Source organism: Oryctolagus cuniculus, chromosome 20, assembly GCF_964237555.1.
Source record: "Oryctolagus cuniculus chromosome 20, mOryCun1.1, whole genome shotgun sequence".
NCBI classification, from domain to species: Eukaryota; Metazoa; Chordata; class Mammalia; order Lagomorpha; family Leporidae; genus Oryctolagus; species Oryctolagus cuniculus.
This window is the reverse complement of record NC_091451.1, coordinates 31,634,270-31,649,786: the sequence shown is the minus strand read 5'-3', so window position 1 is coordinate 31,649,786 and position 15,517 is coordinate 31,634,270. Positions and strand designations below refer to the sequence as shown.

The 15,517-nt window shown below is 38.5% G+C and overlaps 1 long non-coding RNA gene across 3 annotated transcripts in view; it reads left to right on the top strand.

Moving 5' to 3' along the window:
- The first annotated feature begins 709 nt into the window (after positions 1-709).
- LOC138847332 (uncharacterized) overlaps positions 710-15,517 on the top strand; it is a 105,923-nt gene continuing 91,115 nt past the window's right edge. For 2 of the 3 annotated variants that reach the window (XR_011385080.1, XR_011385078.1), the window contains exon 1: positions 710-875. This is a non-coding gene — a long non-coding RNA (uncharacterized lncRNA). The remainder of the gene's footprint in view (positions 876-15,517) is intronic. The other variant, XR_011385079.1, reaches the window with a different exon arrangement.

Sequence of the window (15,517 nt, the reverse complement as noted above, 5' to 3'; positions counted from 1 at the left end):
TAAAATATAAGAACGTTTATAAATTAATGTGTAAGTCATTGCAGTGGCTCAAAGGAGATTTTTAATAAACCTGAGGAAAGCAAGTACATCATCTCTCAAAAAGGCCACATGAGAATTGGCCATTCATTAACTTGGTCAAATGATCCCAGGCCAGAATCCAGGCCCTTAAATTTCTAGGCTCTAAAATTTATTATCTTTGTACAACAATAAAGCATTTATCAACCAGGTCTGAAAAAAAATCTATCATTTTATAATGAGAAACATGACTGTCTCAAAGCTTGGAATACGCATATCACCATGATCAGTGCATCTCCTTCTTGTAAACACTCACAGAGCAAAATCTTACAAAGATTATTGTTGCGGAGAGTGAGATCAGATCATAAGTCTCTAATAGCCAGGCTGAAAGGATGTGAAGTGTTCAGCGGTAGGCAGGACGTTGTCCACTGGAATCAATGGAGATCGCGCCTTCTCCGCTGTCAGCACTTTGCTAGACCCTGCTACGCAATGCATCTGTGAATCCCTCGTCTATGCGTCCATGGCTGTCGAATTCCGTGTCTGAGGAGCTTATTCTTTCTTTAGGTAGCATGCTTACTTGGTGCTGTGGTTGGCACATTTAGTCTTCGTGTTCTTCAAAACGTCACGCGTTGAAACGTAATCCCCAAATTCCTGTATTAATGAATGGTATTTGGAGGCAAGGTCTTCAGAAGGTAATTAGGATTAGATGTGGTCATAAAGGAGTGGCCACCATGATGGCATTAGTGACTTCATAATACAGGGAAGAGAGACCTGAGCTAGCACACTTGCTCTTACTCAGCATGCCATTCCTCCCGCCATGTTATGTGCAGCAAGGCAGCCCTCCCAGGTGCTAAAGAGAGGTGAGTGTCATGCTCCTTACTTCCCAGCCTCCAAAGCTGGGAAAATACTAAACTTTATAAACTACCCAGTCTCAGTTGTTTTGTTATAGCAAGAGAAAATGGACAAAGATATTTGAGCTACACTGAAGTCTTAAAGGAGAGACATCTATACCATTTCTTTTAAGTTGTATTTTATATATCAACATTGTTATAAAAACTTTAACTTTCAAAGAATAGCTTTAATGTCTTGTTGATATATTGTAGGAGTGTCTCAGTATTATCCTGAATAGCAACCAAGGTTAAGAAAACAAGCATAAACTAGAAATGTATTTTCACTATTATAACACATGCCTAGCATGAAAAACAGCTCATTCTCTTTATGAATTGTGGGCCAAGCTGATATTAAGGCCTTTACTGTCAACTGTTCAAATGCTGATGGGTTTTTTTCTTTCTTCTGATTTTATTGATGCACATCTGGTGGCTCTAATATTTTCTAATCAACCTATGAATTAGATCACCTTAATTATTTTTAGTAGGCCTCAGCATATAAAAATTCAGGTAGATTCAATTTTAAATGTAGCTTTCTCTAAATTATTTCTTATATTTCAACATTTGAGTTAAAATTAGGAATTTTCAATTAAAAGATAAATGTAGGTAAATGTCAAAGAATATAAAAAGCCAGACCTAAGTTTATTCTGAAAATCAGAAGCAGAGTTTATAAATGATTCCTAGGTTTAGCTATATTTCACCATCTTACAGAAAATATTGCATATTAATCCTTCATCTCTTCTTTTTTCTGCCCTAAGGAAATATTTTGTTTAGTATACGTTTATGTCATGGTGGGGGGGAGTCATTGGGAATAGTGGTTAAGACACCACTTGAGACAACCACATCCCACGCTACAGAGCCTGGATAAGACTCCTGGCTCCAGTCCTGATTTGAGCTTCCTGCCAGTGTGCTTCCTGGAAGGCAGCAGGTGATGGTTCAGTGGTTATTTTTCTGACCACCAAAAAGAGGGAGACCTGGATAGGGTTCTGGGCTCCTGGTTTTGGTCTGGTGCAGCCCTGGTTCATGTAAAAATTAGAAGAGTGAACTAGTGGGTGGGAGATCTCTGTATTTCTCTATCTTGTCTCTCTATTCTGCTCCATCTCTCTTTTTTGCTCTCTCTCCCCCCTCTCTTCCTTTCAATAAATAATGGTTTTTTAAAGTCATAAAATTTTGTTAAACTTTAGTTGAAAGAGATTATACTGTATTTTCTATATCAATAAAATATTAATTTGGATATTTTATACCTCCAAACTATAACATATATATGGCATAGAAAACAAACCATCCAAAGATTTATGTTTCTTATCTTTAGTTTAGAGTTGTTGATAGAGAGCAGCTACATAGCCAAGGAATCTGTCTTCTAGTAACATTTGCATCTCAGTGTGTCCTGTGACTAGTTTTTAGTAACAGATTATGAGTAGAAATAACACCATCTCTGCAGCTCTCCTCTACTTTCTTCCACAATGAAAAGAAGTCAAAGGTCACAGAAGATGACAGAAGAACATGACAGAATAAATCTAGGGTCTTTCACCATCACAAGAAAGAACACTTGTTGCAAACCTATAATAAGCTGTTTAAAAGTGAAAAAAAAATCAGCCTCTATTTTATTTATTTTCAAATAATCACTACACCTAGTAGAATCTCTGAAACTAGGAAATTAATATCAAATGAAATATTAAAAGTCATTAAATCTACTACCTTCCAAGCACAATTCAGGATATTAGTCCCATTGAGTTCAAATTTGGATTTTCAGAAGGGAAGAACATAAGAAATATATCTTTACAAATTGACATGGCATGAAAGGAAAATTCATTGACCTTTCATTCCTCCACTTATCCAGTTGATTTCATGGGCTCCCAAAATTTATAATTGGCTTTGAACTAGAGGAAGAGAGAGAAAAGGAAGAAAATCTTTCTCCTGATTGAATGGGAACATAGTCAAACGATTAAAGAAAACTTTTATTCTTAAGCTCCTCAATAATTAAGAACATGGCCTCAAATGATTCAGTGGCCTATGTTTAATTGGAGGTCAAAATAGAGTAATATAAGATCAATGGAAAGTTGAGCCCAATACTAAGGGTACAAAATCATCCTAAAATGGGCAAATAAAAGTTGAAGGATGAGGAGAAGGCAAAGAAAATGGGCCAAATCTGGCAAATAAATGAGAGAAAAGATCAAATTCCAAGACCACAGTTCCATTCAATTTGTATGGTTTTCTGTCAAGGAAAGCTAATGTACTTGAATATTCATTGTTTTAAATGGTTTTTTGGATTATGTACAATATCCATTGTGGAAATGCAAGTGTGTAACTAAACAGTGAAAATAGCGCTTTTTTTTTTTTTTTTTTTTTTTTTGACAGGCAGAGTGGACAGTGAGAGAGAGAGACAGAGAGAAAGGTCTTCCTTTGCCATTGGTTCACCCTCCAATGGCCGCCGCGGCCGGCGCGCTGCAGCCGGCGCACCGCACTGATCTGATGGCAGGAGCCAGGTGCTTTTCCTGGTCTCCCATGGGGTGCAGGGCCCAAGCACTTGGGCCATCCTCCACTGCACTCCCTGGCCACAGCAGAGAGCTGGCCTGGAAGAGGGGCAACCAGGACAAAATCTGGCGCCCCGACCGGGACTAGAACCCGGTGTGCCGGCGCCGCTAGGTGGAGGATTAGCCTAGTGAGCCGCGGCGCCGGCCAAAAAATAGCTTTTTTACTACACCTTTTACATGTCCTCTGCTGCTAAAAATACATGACATACTCTAAACCAATCTTCTTTTGGCTTTGACTTAATGGAATTATTGGCATATATGAAAAAATAAGATGCTTAGATGAGATCCCAATGGCCAAACAAGTACACATTTGCCATTGTTCTGTGCCAAGGTACTGTGCAAGGGTGACTTTGTTGTAGCTCTGAGGATAACTAATAGGGGTGAGTTTTCTCATTCCTGAAGCCCATATCCATTCATGAACGGCTCACACAAACAACTGGGTAGAAAATAATTTTCATATTTCTTCTAAGCTTGTCCCAGTTAATGGATGTGGAAGCTTAGAATAGCATATTTATTCCATGATGTTAGTATAAAGATTAAAGGCAAGAATTTGGGAAATGTATTTGGTATAGTACCTGACAAAGACTAATAAATGAAGTAATGAAAATATTTGTTATTATTATTGTTGTTGTAAGCTGAGTGCCCTAATTTTTTTTCATTTTCTAAACTCTCCATACCTTAGTAATCATTCCCCTTGAACCAGAAGTTCAGTGGCAAAAACATCTAAGGACCCTTGACTAGTGTATACATTGCAAGGATTTCCACTTGATACTCTCTCTGCCACCTAATATTTTATGACTCTTTGAGATCACTCTTAGCTGATTTGCCAGTATATTCTTCATGAAGCTACTGCACTCACTAATTTGTCAGTTCAATATATGGGTCTAGAGTCTCTCATTCTATTTAGTTTTACATAGACCAGTAGTGATTAAGAAACATGGCTATAAACAACAATTTTCTGTAAACAACTACATTAAAAAGAGTAACTTCCTGTAACAGTATCCATTCTCATGGTTCCCAATTTCTTAGCTTGGCACCTTCTTTCTAGACTCCACTATTGTTAAGGAGGTTATAACTTACAACAACTTAATTGGAGAGCAAGAATATATGGAGCAAAGAAATATAAGAGTTTATGCCAATAGAATATGTTAAATCCCAATCCATGAGAATAAAGAATTCATACAAAGTAAAGAAAGGGGATCGAAAAGGAGACTGTGATCTTGCAGAAAGGCATGCAATGAGCACAGGTCAGGCCACACTCACCCTGAGCTAAATGTCTGCTGCTCTCCCTTGCTCTATATCAGAGCTGATACATGAGTTCAACATGGAGACACACTTAACCATCCATCTCCAGTTTGGAGGAAGTGTGGAAGGGTACTTGTTCGTGTTTGCATAGCAAACAGTGATATACAAAGGAAATAAACTTGGCTGAGGATGAGGGCATCAAGTTGAAGAGCTTTGTGGCTACCAAAAAGCCACAGAAATAATTAATGAATCAAACACATCCTGATTGCGTAATTCTTTATCTATTAAAAGCCAACATTGCAAGGAAGGAAACCCTTGCTTCTTCTAGTCCCAAAGACATTTGAACCTAGGCTCTGAGCTGTCTCAAAGAAGGCAATGGATCAATGACATTCAAATCATTTCTTTGTGCTTATCCCCAATAAGACAAAGCATGGGAAAGATTTTTTAATGCAGTTTTCAGCTTCTTTTTTCAATTTTTCCCATACTGAACTCTCCATCATTCATCTCGTTCTTCAACAGGTGCTTAGCTAATATCAGCACTTTTCTGGTGAATGGGCGTGGTGTGGACTATAAAATATATAAAGTCTATGCCCTCAAGTATTAATATATCAGAATGATAAAGAGATAGATCATAAGTAGTGAATGTATAACAAATCTGATGTTTGCGGTCACTATTGTGAATAACAATGTAGGATACAGGAGGCAGAGGGTTCTAGGGGAGCAGGATTGAATACTGTTTGTCTATACAGCAGATGGGATTTGTCAACATTCTCATGTCTCTATCTCCCATTTCCGTTCCCTGGCTTCTTCCATTCCAGTCACCCCAGTCTTTTCATGCTTGACTCATCAAGCATACCCCCTGCCTCTGGCTTTTGCACTTGCTGGTTTGTTTTTCCTTTACTTGAGTGAACACTCCCTTACTTCCTCCATTGTTTACTTGAATGTTTATTTTTGAATGAGTTTTTTTCCTACCCTTTCCTTCTAAAATTTAACTTACTCCTTCTACCTTAATGCTTATTACTTCTCTGTTATTTTTCTCCTTCCAGATTATCACTATCTAATTTGATTTTTATTTGACTTATTTACTATTGTTTTTCTTCGGCTTCCCCATTAGAACATGATTATAAGGCAGAATTTTGTTGGGCTTTTTTTGTTTTTAATCTGATTGTATTTATTTTTCTGTCTCTAAAATCCAAAAAAGTGCTTAACAGAAAATATTTGATAAACATTTGTTGAATAAATGAGTTGATAGTGTTGCATAAATGCATTAGCCTGTTTTTTATGTGACAAATTAGTAGAAACTTAGTGGCCTAAACAATACATGTTTATTTGCTTCTAGTCATAGAGGCCAGGTTCCAAAATCATATTTTTTAAAGATTTATTTGCTTCTTTAAAAGGGAGAGGGGGTGAGGATTAAGAAAAGTCTGAGAAGGTGTCACATGAATAGCAAAATAAAAGGAGTATCTACGTCTGGGGCTTGGTGTTCTTTTCAACGCATTGAAAAACAGTCACCAAGAACCTGGACTGGATTATGTTTGGGGTGCTTACCTTTTCATAATCGATGTATTATTTTTAAGTGGTTGTCTTAAATAGATCCTTCTCCCAAAGTTTGGAATTTGCAGATATCCCTGGAATATGGGTACTGCTATCATGCTACAACACCCTTTTTAGTCCTGCTATACTGTATTGTTATTATGATGATAATTATCATTATCATTGTTATTATTAACTGTAGAACATGAAAAACATAAAATTAGATATTGCAGTAAAATGGACAACAAACAGTAAAACATAAAAGGAAGGAATCTTCATAACTCGAACTACTCATCAACCAATTTTACCCTGAGCCACATCACTTCAGTTTGCCTTCAGTGTTTACCAGATAGATATTCTGTCATATTGTGCTTCTGTGACTTAAATATATTTGATGGTTCCCAGAGGCAAAGAACTTTAGTTTTAAAATATTTTTTTTATCGGCAGGCGCCGTGGCTCACTAGGCTAATCCTCCACCTAGCGGCGCCGGCACACCGGGTTCTTGTCCCGGTCTGGGAGCAAGATTCTGTCCCGGTTGCCCCTCTTCCAGGCCAGCTCTCTGCTGTGGCCCGGGAGTGCAGTGGAGGATGGCTCAAGTGCTTGGGCCCTGCACCCCATGGGAGAGCAGGAGAAGCACCTGGCTCCTGCCTTCAGATCAGCGTGGTGCCATGACTGCAGCGGCGGCCATTGGAGGGTGAACCAACAGCAAAGGAAGACCTTTCTCTTTGTCTCTCTCTCTCTCACTGTCCACTCTGCCTGTCAGGAAAAAAATATATTTTTTATCATAAGACAGAGAGAGAGCATGCTCCCATCCACTGGTTCACTTCCCAAATGCCAGCAATACCGGTGATGGCCCAGGGTTGAAGCTGGGAGCTAGGAACACAATTCAGGTCTCCTATGTGAGCGACAGGAAACCAAACACTCGTCATGAGGCTGCTTCCCCAGGCACACAGAATCTGAAAGCTGCAGTCAGGAGTCAGAGTCAGGAGTGAAACTGAGGTACTCTGGTATGAGGAACAGACATCTTAACAGCTACACTTAATGCTAACTTCCATCAAGTCTAAGTCAAAGAGATGTAAGTGTGTGTCAACCAAGACTGAGTGGTCAACAATGCTGTATGCATAATTAGGGGTACAGTCATAAGACTTAAGTTCATATTTTGAGATGATTACAATCTAGTGGGGGAAACAAAATACATGCTTAATAATAAATAGAAAATTTTACTTAGCATAGTATTGTGAACAATGACCACTTGTCAAATAAATATACTGCATATTAGATCATGTTGTAAAGGTCACGTGTACAAAAAGTCACTTAGAAATGACAGAAGAGCAAGTAATTAGGAATAAGATTTTACATGGTGTGAGAGTGTCACTGAGTCTTCTCACTATGTATTATGCATACCAGGGGACATGTCCTGAAAATTCTATCCCATAGTTATACACAGTAGACATTCCCCCAACCTGCCAACCTGCAGCCTTCCCCAGCTCAGTAAATGACAGACTCATTCTTTCAGTGGCTAAATCCTGAAACACAAAGTCATTTCCTCTCACATTTCAAAGCCCCACATTTAACTCATCAGCTGAACCTCTTGGCTCTATCTTCAGGGTATATCCAGCATATGACCACTCTAACCATCCTCTACCACCCTATACATCTGAATCTATAAATTTGCCACCTAAATTACTCACTTTTCTGCTCCCACCCATGCACCCAAGAGTCATACTTTGTCAACAGAGCAGTTAGACTGTGCTCTTTAAAAATTAAGAGAGAGCATGTCATTTGTCTGCTCAAAATCCTGCCATAGTTGCACAGGTCACAAAGATCAAAATCTCAAATCCATGCAAGCAATTGAAGACTCTCAGGTATCTCATCTCCTGCTAACTCTGAGTTTGAATCCCATCACATTCCCCCTTCCTCATTCAGCTCCAGCCCACCCGGTCTCCTTGTTGCTCTGGTGACACACACAGAGTGTTATCTTGCTTCTGCCACTTGCTCTGCATTGAACACATTTCTCCATGTATCTAAAGGGCTCATTCTCTAGGTCCCCCCTGCCTCAGCTTTGTTCATATGTTGCCTTCTCAGAGAAGACCTCTGTACCCAAAACTCTATTTTCTTTTTCTTTCTTTTTTTTTTTTTTTTTTTTTTTTTTTTTTTTTTTTTTTGACAGGCAGAGTGGACAGTGAGAGAGAGAGACAGAGAGAAAGGTCTTCCTTTGCTGTTGCTTCACCCTCCAATGGCCGCCGCAGCCGGCGCGCTGCGGCCGGCGCACCGCGCTGATCCGAAGGCAGGAGCCAGGTGCTTCTCCTGGTCTCCCATGGGGTGCAGGGCCCAACCACTTGGGCTGTCCTCCACTGCACTTCCTGGCCACAGCAGAGAGCTGGCCTGGAAGAGGGGCAACTGGGACAGAATCCGGCGCCCCGACCGGGACTAGAACCCGGTGTGCTGGCGCCGCTAGGTGGAGGATTAGCCTAGTGAGCCGCAGCGCCAGCCGCCAAAACTCTATTTTCTATATCCCACACTTGCCATATATCACATTTATTCTTTATTGCTAACCTCCTTATCTCCAGCCCTAGCATACAGGAAGCTCTGGCACTGTTCCCAGTGGCTTCCTCAGCATATGTGGCAGTGGCTAACACCGCAATTAGGCCTTAATCCCTCTTCAGAAATAACCTGTTTGAAACACCAGTCACAAAAGTCCCATAACGTTGGTCCTCCCACAGGAAATGAAACTTACAAATGTCATAGTCTTCTGTTTTTTCCTTTGCTTTTCGTGTGAGCGTGAAGTAAGTCTGACTTTGATGTTTTGAAACCTTATTTATTTATTTATTTATTTTTATTTAAAAGTCAGAGTTGCACAGAGAGAGAAGAAGAGGCAGAGAGAGGGAGAGAGAAAGGTCTTCCATCTGCTGGTTCACTCCACAATTGACCGCAAAGGACAGAGCTGTACTGATCTGAAGACAGGAGCCAAGAGCTTCCTCCGAGTCTCCCACACAGGACTTAGGCCATCTTGTACTGCTTTCCCAGGCCAAAGCAGAGAGCTAGATCAGAAGTGGAGCAGCCGGATCTCCAACCCGCGCCCACATGGGATGCCTGCCCTGCAGGCAGAGGTTTTAATCTGTTACGCTAGAGCGCCAGTTCCAGATGTTTTGCAACCTTTTAACCGCACTTTGTAGAGAAGATATTTGCCCTAATGTCAGAAACACTGAAAGAGAAGGCAAAAGTGATGTGCCTCATTGGAATGAATAGGGACTCTGCTTCTATAAGATGTACCTTTTAGAATTAACAGAAATATTTCATATTGTATTTAATTTTGTCACATCAAAAAATCACCATGCTACTCAGTTACTTATAAATCTGTGCATTCTTTTCTTAAAAGTTACTATTTCTGCGTCGCTTTTTAAATGTGTCATCTTTCTGGCCACTTTATCTTGGGGATTTTTAACATGTAAAGTAACACTGACAGAGTTCTAACAATTTAACAAATTCTTTCACGCAATTATATCCCTGGCTGCCAAAATCAGGGCAGAGCAGCAATTTTACTGAGGCTTAGAGAAATTAAGTGTTTTACCTAATTTCACAGAGCTTATATTTTGTCAGAGTCACACCCTTAACACAACTCTAACTTTCAACACCGGGCAAAGTATTGTTGGGTCCATAAATTCTACACCATCCAAATGGAGCATAATTTGAGGTTTGCTTGTGGTACTGGGACTCTGATTCATGACATAAAGTACGTATTCGAAAAAACATGGTGAGGAGGAGGTAAATGTTTCACATTCACCTAAAATCTTCCAATTTTCTGTCTGTATATGACTTTCACAAGCATAAGAGTTCATATTTTAGTATCTTTAACAGGCAAGATAGACAGTTTTGTGGTAATGACAAATAACTGTCATGTCTCAGTGACTTTCCACAATCCACATTAATTTGTAGCTCACTCTCCCTGGCAATGCATGTCAATGGTGGCTCTGCAGCTTCTCTTTGCAGTACTGAAGTTTCCAAGAAACTGCAATACTCCTCTGACTGAAATGGTAAACCACCGTATCTTAGGAGTGACACACCTCAATTCTGCCCATGTTGTATTGGTCAAAGTCATACGTCAGTTCCTGAGTGCAGTGAAATGTGTCTGTCTTCAAGGAAGGACAAATCAGATGCCGGTGGCATTGGAAACTATAGCCCTCCCTTAGAGATTATATTCAAGAGATGATACATTCTACTTCACTTCCTGGATTGCAAGGAAATTGGAAGTCACAGAGTAGGCAGTAAATGGATACAGGATGAAACTCAGCTAAAATCGTGGTTCAAGACTTGGTATTTAATATACACTAAATTATACGGCTGAAGGAGTCAGCAATAGGCACCTTGGAAAGCCCTGGCTACAGGTCAGCATTGCCGTGAAGAATCCGAATGCTCTTCGTGCGTGTCTGCTCTCCATCTCCTTTCTCATCACTTCTCCACCATTGAGCCTCACAGGTTTAGCATCCTGAGGAATCTGAACCACTCTGAGGACCCCAGGCATCCAAAAAGCACAAAGCAGACGAAATTCCACATACCCAAATTTTTTCCAGTTGTCAAAAACAATTGAAGAGACTGCTCCCGAAGGTTCTTCACAATCACAATCGTCAGTGTAAACAGGCTTATTTGGCCTCACACAGCTAATAAAACATCACTCACTTTTCCATGATATTTGTTTGTCATAAGAAACAATCATAAGACAAAATGTTTTTTCACTGGAGAAAAACAGGCACATACCTACTTTGGGATAAAGGCTCTTTTCCTTCAGCTATTTAAAATGATCAATCTTAGGTAAGGAAACAATTTTACTCTTCAGTGGTCCTTAAAAGAAAAAAAAAATGAAGTAAAAAATAATGTTGGAATCTTTCTTTGCAAAATCCAGATTGTGGGAATTTCTACATTAAGAGTGACTTAATTTCATCAGCAAATAAAGAACAAAGGAGCAATTTATAGATTTTTAAGGTCCCTTAAAAGATTTATTACTCAACATCATTGTTCCCTATTCAAACCAAATTGTAAAGGTTTATGCAATAAAAGACACTTAAAACCTACCTGTGCATTTTAAATGATAGAATTTTTGTTTTGTTTCTAGTTTTAGTATACTCATTCTTTTATGGATATATATTGAAATATGTGCACATTAAATTTTTTGATGTCTGGGAAACAAATTTCAATATAATACTATGGAACTGGAGAGGTATCTGATAGAACAGGTGAAATGAAGATATCTCTAGTTGATAATGATTAAGGCTAAGTGTTGTAGAGAACGTTAGGATTCATTGTAGTTTTGTTTCTGTTTTTGTAGATTTGACACTTTCCATATTTAGCTAATTTTAGAAACTCATAGTAGCTACTCATGACCAATATTTAACACTACAGTTACCTTTGTTAAGATGTTTCTAATTCATGCTGCTCCATTCATCTTCTGAACCCTAACAACTTAATGATTTATTTAAAGTTGAAGCAAGAATACTGGAGAATGAAGTCAGGTTCCAATTTTCCGTGTTGTAACATTTTGATTTTTGGAGCTGTAGAGCCACCCTATTTTCATAGGTTGCAACCATGTAGAGCCAAAGGGAACATTTTTCTACTTCACAATATGAGTTTTTGCTGATGGGGGCTAACGAAATTTCACTTTATCTCCATTGACATTGGGCTGAACTTGCCTGGTATTTGAAGTGCATAGAAAAAATAAACTTCTCTTTACCTTTCTTGCTTGTTTTTAAGTATTTCATTTTCTATTTGCAGTAACACAAAGATTTAGATGTGAACAAGAAAATCTCAGTGCTTAAGATCTTCATCAATCTTAGTGTAATGACTCAAAAGTATAGTAACTCCATTTTCTTCAAGAAACTAACCCACAAAACATATATTTGCAAGTTAGCCTTGACCTTGGTTTGTGATGTCAACACGAGGTTTCTTCCAGTTAGTAGCTGGTCCTGCAAATTCCATAACAACAGTATCTGAATTTTATTTTTAACATGGTCTTTATGTATCTGGAATCTCAGCTTTACAGCAAAAATCCTTGGATATATTTGACTTGAATTGCTTGTGGGTAACACACTAAAGAAACAATGATGGAGTGTTGAATTAGGGGTCTTGAACAAGATGCTGTACTGTCTTCTGATACAACTCAATCAGATGTCAAAAAGTTCAGCACAGTGGAAGCACTAATGAATGTGAGCCTTGCTAAATAGTTCTGGCAATACATGCATGTTCTGTATAAGTACATGGCCTTGTGTGTGTGTGTGTTATGCTATGTGTATATGCTGCTTGTGGTATTTGTACCCAAACTAACCATTTGAGGGGACACACTGAGCATGCAAAAAGCCTTGAAATGAGGAGTGCTCGTACCAGAATTTCAGTCCACATAATGCAGTTGCCCTCAGGCTGACATGAAGAAACAATTCTAAGCCCAGAGCACTTGATTCAGCTGTCCTTGCTAACTAGATCAGAGCTAAGCTAGATCCAAATTACATTCTCAGAATCTCCTCAAATTTCACCATTTTTTACTTCCTGTGTTATTTTTCCATTTCCTTTTGGGACTTAACTACATACATTATTCTCATATCATTTGGTAGAGAAAATAAATCATTTTTAACAAAATTAAGTCTCATAGTTCCATTCAATATAATAAAACACAATCATTTAAGACCGTTTCTGGTCACAGTGTATCTTGACCTTTTTTTGAGGGCTAGAAAAAGACAGACTGATAGACAAAAAAAGAGAAAGAACCTCCATCTGCTTCCCAAATGCATGTAATGACCTGGACTGGGCTGAGCTGAAGTTGGGAGCTGAGAATAGAATCCAGAGCTCCAATGTCGGTGGCAAAGACCCAAGTATTTAACCCATCACTGCTGTGTTCCAGTCCTGCATTAGCAAGAAGCTGGAGTCAGAAGCTAGATCCAGGAATCAAAGCCAGGCATTCCAATGTGGCATATGGATATATTAAGCAATGTCTTAACTCCTAGGCTAAAGTCTCGTCCCTGTGTGACCTTGAGCGAGTAATATTCAGTCTCCTCATCTGTAAAATGTAGCAAAGAGTAAAATGTACATTGTAAAGTTGTTGCAAAGCTTAAACAATAATTAAGGAAATTCTCTAGTACCATATGTAGGACATAATTTGGAGCTCAGTAAATTTAGTTAGAAAAAGAAGAAAAAAATGTTTTCAGTTTGGTTTACCAAAGAAACATTATGAGTCAATGATGCAAAGGGAAAAGAAAAGGGGATACATATAGATTTAAAAAAGGAAAAGATGCTGAGGGAAAGCTTATGTCCAATATGAAAATCGAATGTAAGATCAGGAACAAAGAGAAACTTGTTCACAGAAAAAAAAAAAACTTCAAATTTGGATCTATAATTCATCCCCATCTTTGAATGCCTAAAATGTAATAAACACTGCATAAGACTGGGTTTTAATAATCATCATAATAACCACTAGGATATTTTAAAGGATGAGCTACTATGCAGTGGATGCCATAACATAAGCAAACAGTAAATGCCGTATCTTCAGGAAGAATGGGCCTGTTCACACTCAAGAGATGGCAGATTTAGGCTAGAGAGAATCACTGTGGAGGAGTTGCTAAAGAAGTAGTCCTTTATTGAGGTCATCAAGGAAAAGTAAGATAGTTTCTATAGAAGCATGGTTCAAAAGATGATCCAAAAAAATTCAAAGTCAAGTAGACTTGAAGGAGGGGATTATTGAGAATCTGACAAACATCATAACACAAGGACCCTAACACAGATATTGGAGGAATAATGGGAGGGGGGACTAGGAATATAAAATTCTTTCCATTTAGTAATTATTATGTAATCAATAGCAATATCTTTTTATAAATAGAGACAGAATCAAATTTGGCAAGGGGGTAGAATAGGTAGGAGTCTTTATAGATTTTTAGACATTCAAGACTTCCAGGACTTGAACTTGGTGATGGGAATATTTTTTAAACTAAATTGCAAGAGAAAGGAGCGATGGGAACAGGTGGATTAAAAGTTGTGTATTGTTTTGAATATGACATTCATGTTCCAGGTAAATTTATTCAATAATATTCAGCTTCACTGGGCAATGACTGTTGAAAGTAAACATAAGTATCCAGTATATGATAGTTGACCCTATTGATCTTGATATTATTTATTCCTGACCAGTATGAAGAATTTCTTCATACTTAAGTTTCTTTTCTTAAGTTTCTCAATGCCAAAAACAATATCATACATTTCTCTGTTATCCCATAGCTCTCACATAGTATCGGCTACATAGAGATGTCTAACAAACAGCAGGATCAATGAAATAGAATTTTATGGAATAGAAACTAGTTCTTCAGTAGGAAATAAATCTTGTTAAGTGGTTTGCCAATAGAAATGCTAAAAAAAACCTTAATTCATTAAACAAAGATCAGTTGTGAATATATACTCTCCTGTGTTTAGAGGTCTTTGATTTCTAACAGAGTTATCTAGTTTCATCATAAGCACAATATAATGCCTACATGCTCTTAAGATAAAATATCTGTACTACCTTAATTTCAAATTAATCATTCATTCTAATTTTTTTAGTTGATGGATGGACTCTCCACACTAAAGTTCATCATCTGGAAAGAAAGCCTTCTAACTCCCAATTTAACTGTTTCCTGAGGGTCTCCCTCTGGACATCCTAACGAGCCTTCAAACTCTCCAGATCCCCATCTGAGCTCAGTAGAACTTATCTCCTTATTATAACATCCCTTCCACTCAATTATCCAGGTTCAAATCTTTTACACAACTATGATTTCTGCTTCCCTCAGGTCTCATGCCCCAACATTTGGCAAATGCTCTTATTTCTTTTTGCCCTTAAGCCTTTCAATGATCACTTTTCCCCTTTATTTCTACCCTCCTTCCCATTCTCCCCATCAATGCAATTGCCTGCCATTGCTTCAGTTCTCATCAGTCAATCGTTTCCCCAATAGAGATACACTTGTACTAATGTCCACATTTGTTATACTTAAAATGTTGAGTTAATTTTACCCCACAAGAAGAAGAAGTTGTTGAGAGGTGGGACAATCACCATAAAATTGCAGATACTATTACCCAACACAGCTTCTTCCCAATCCAACTCCAGGCACCATACTGTGTGATATGAAGAGGTCATAAAAGGCTTTCACAATACCAGGCTGTTGTTTGCAGGCTATATTTAAGCTCCAACTCTTCCAGCAATTGAACATTGCCTGGACGGAGGGCAGCCCACTCAAAAGGCAGCCAAAGAGAGACTTTGTCATAATCTACACTTGTTTTGTGTTAGCAGATATTTTTAGA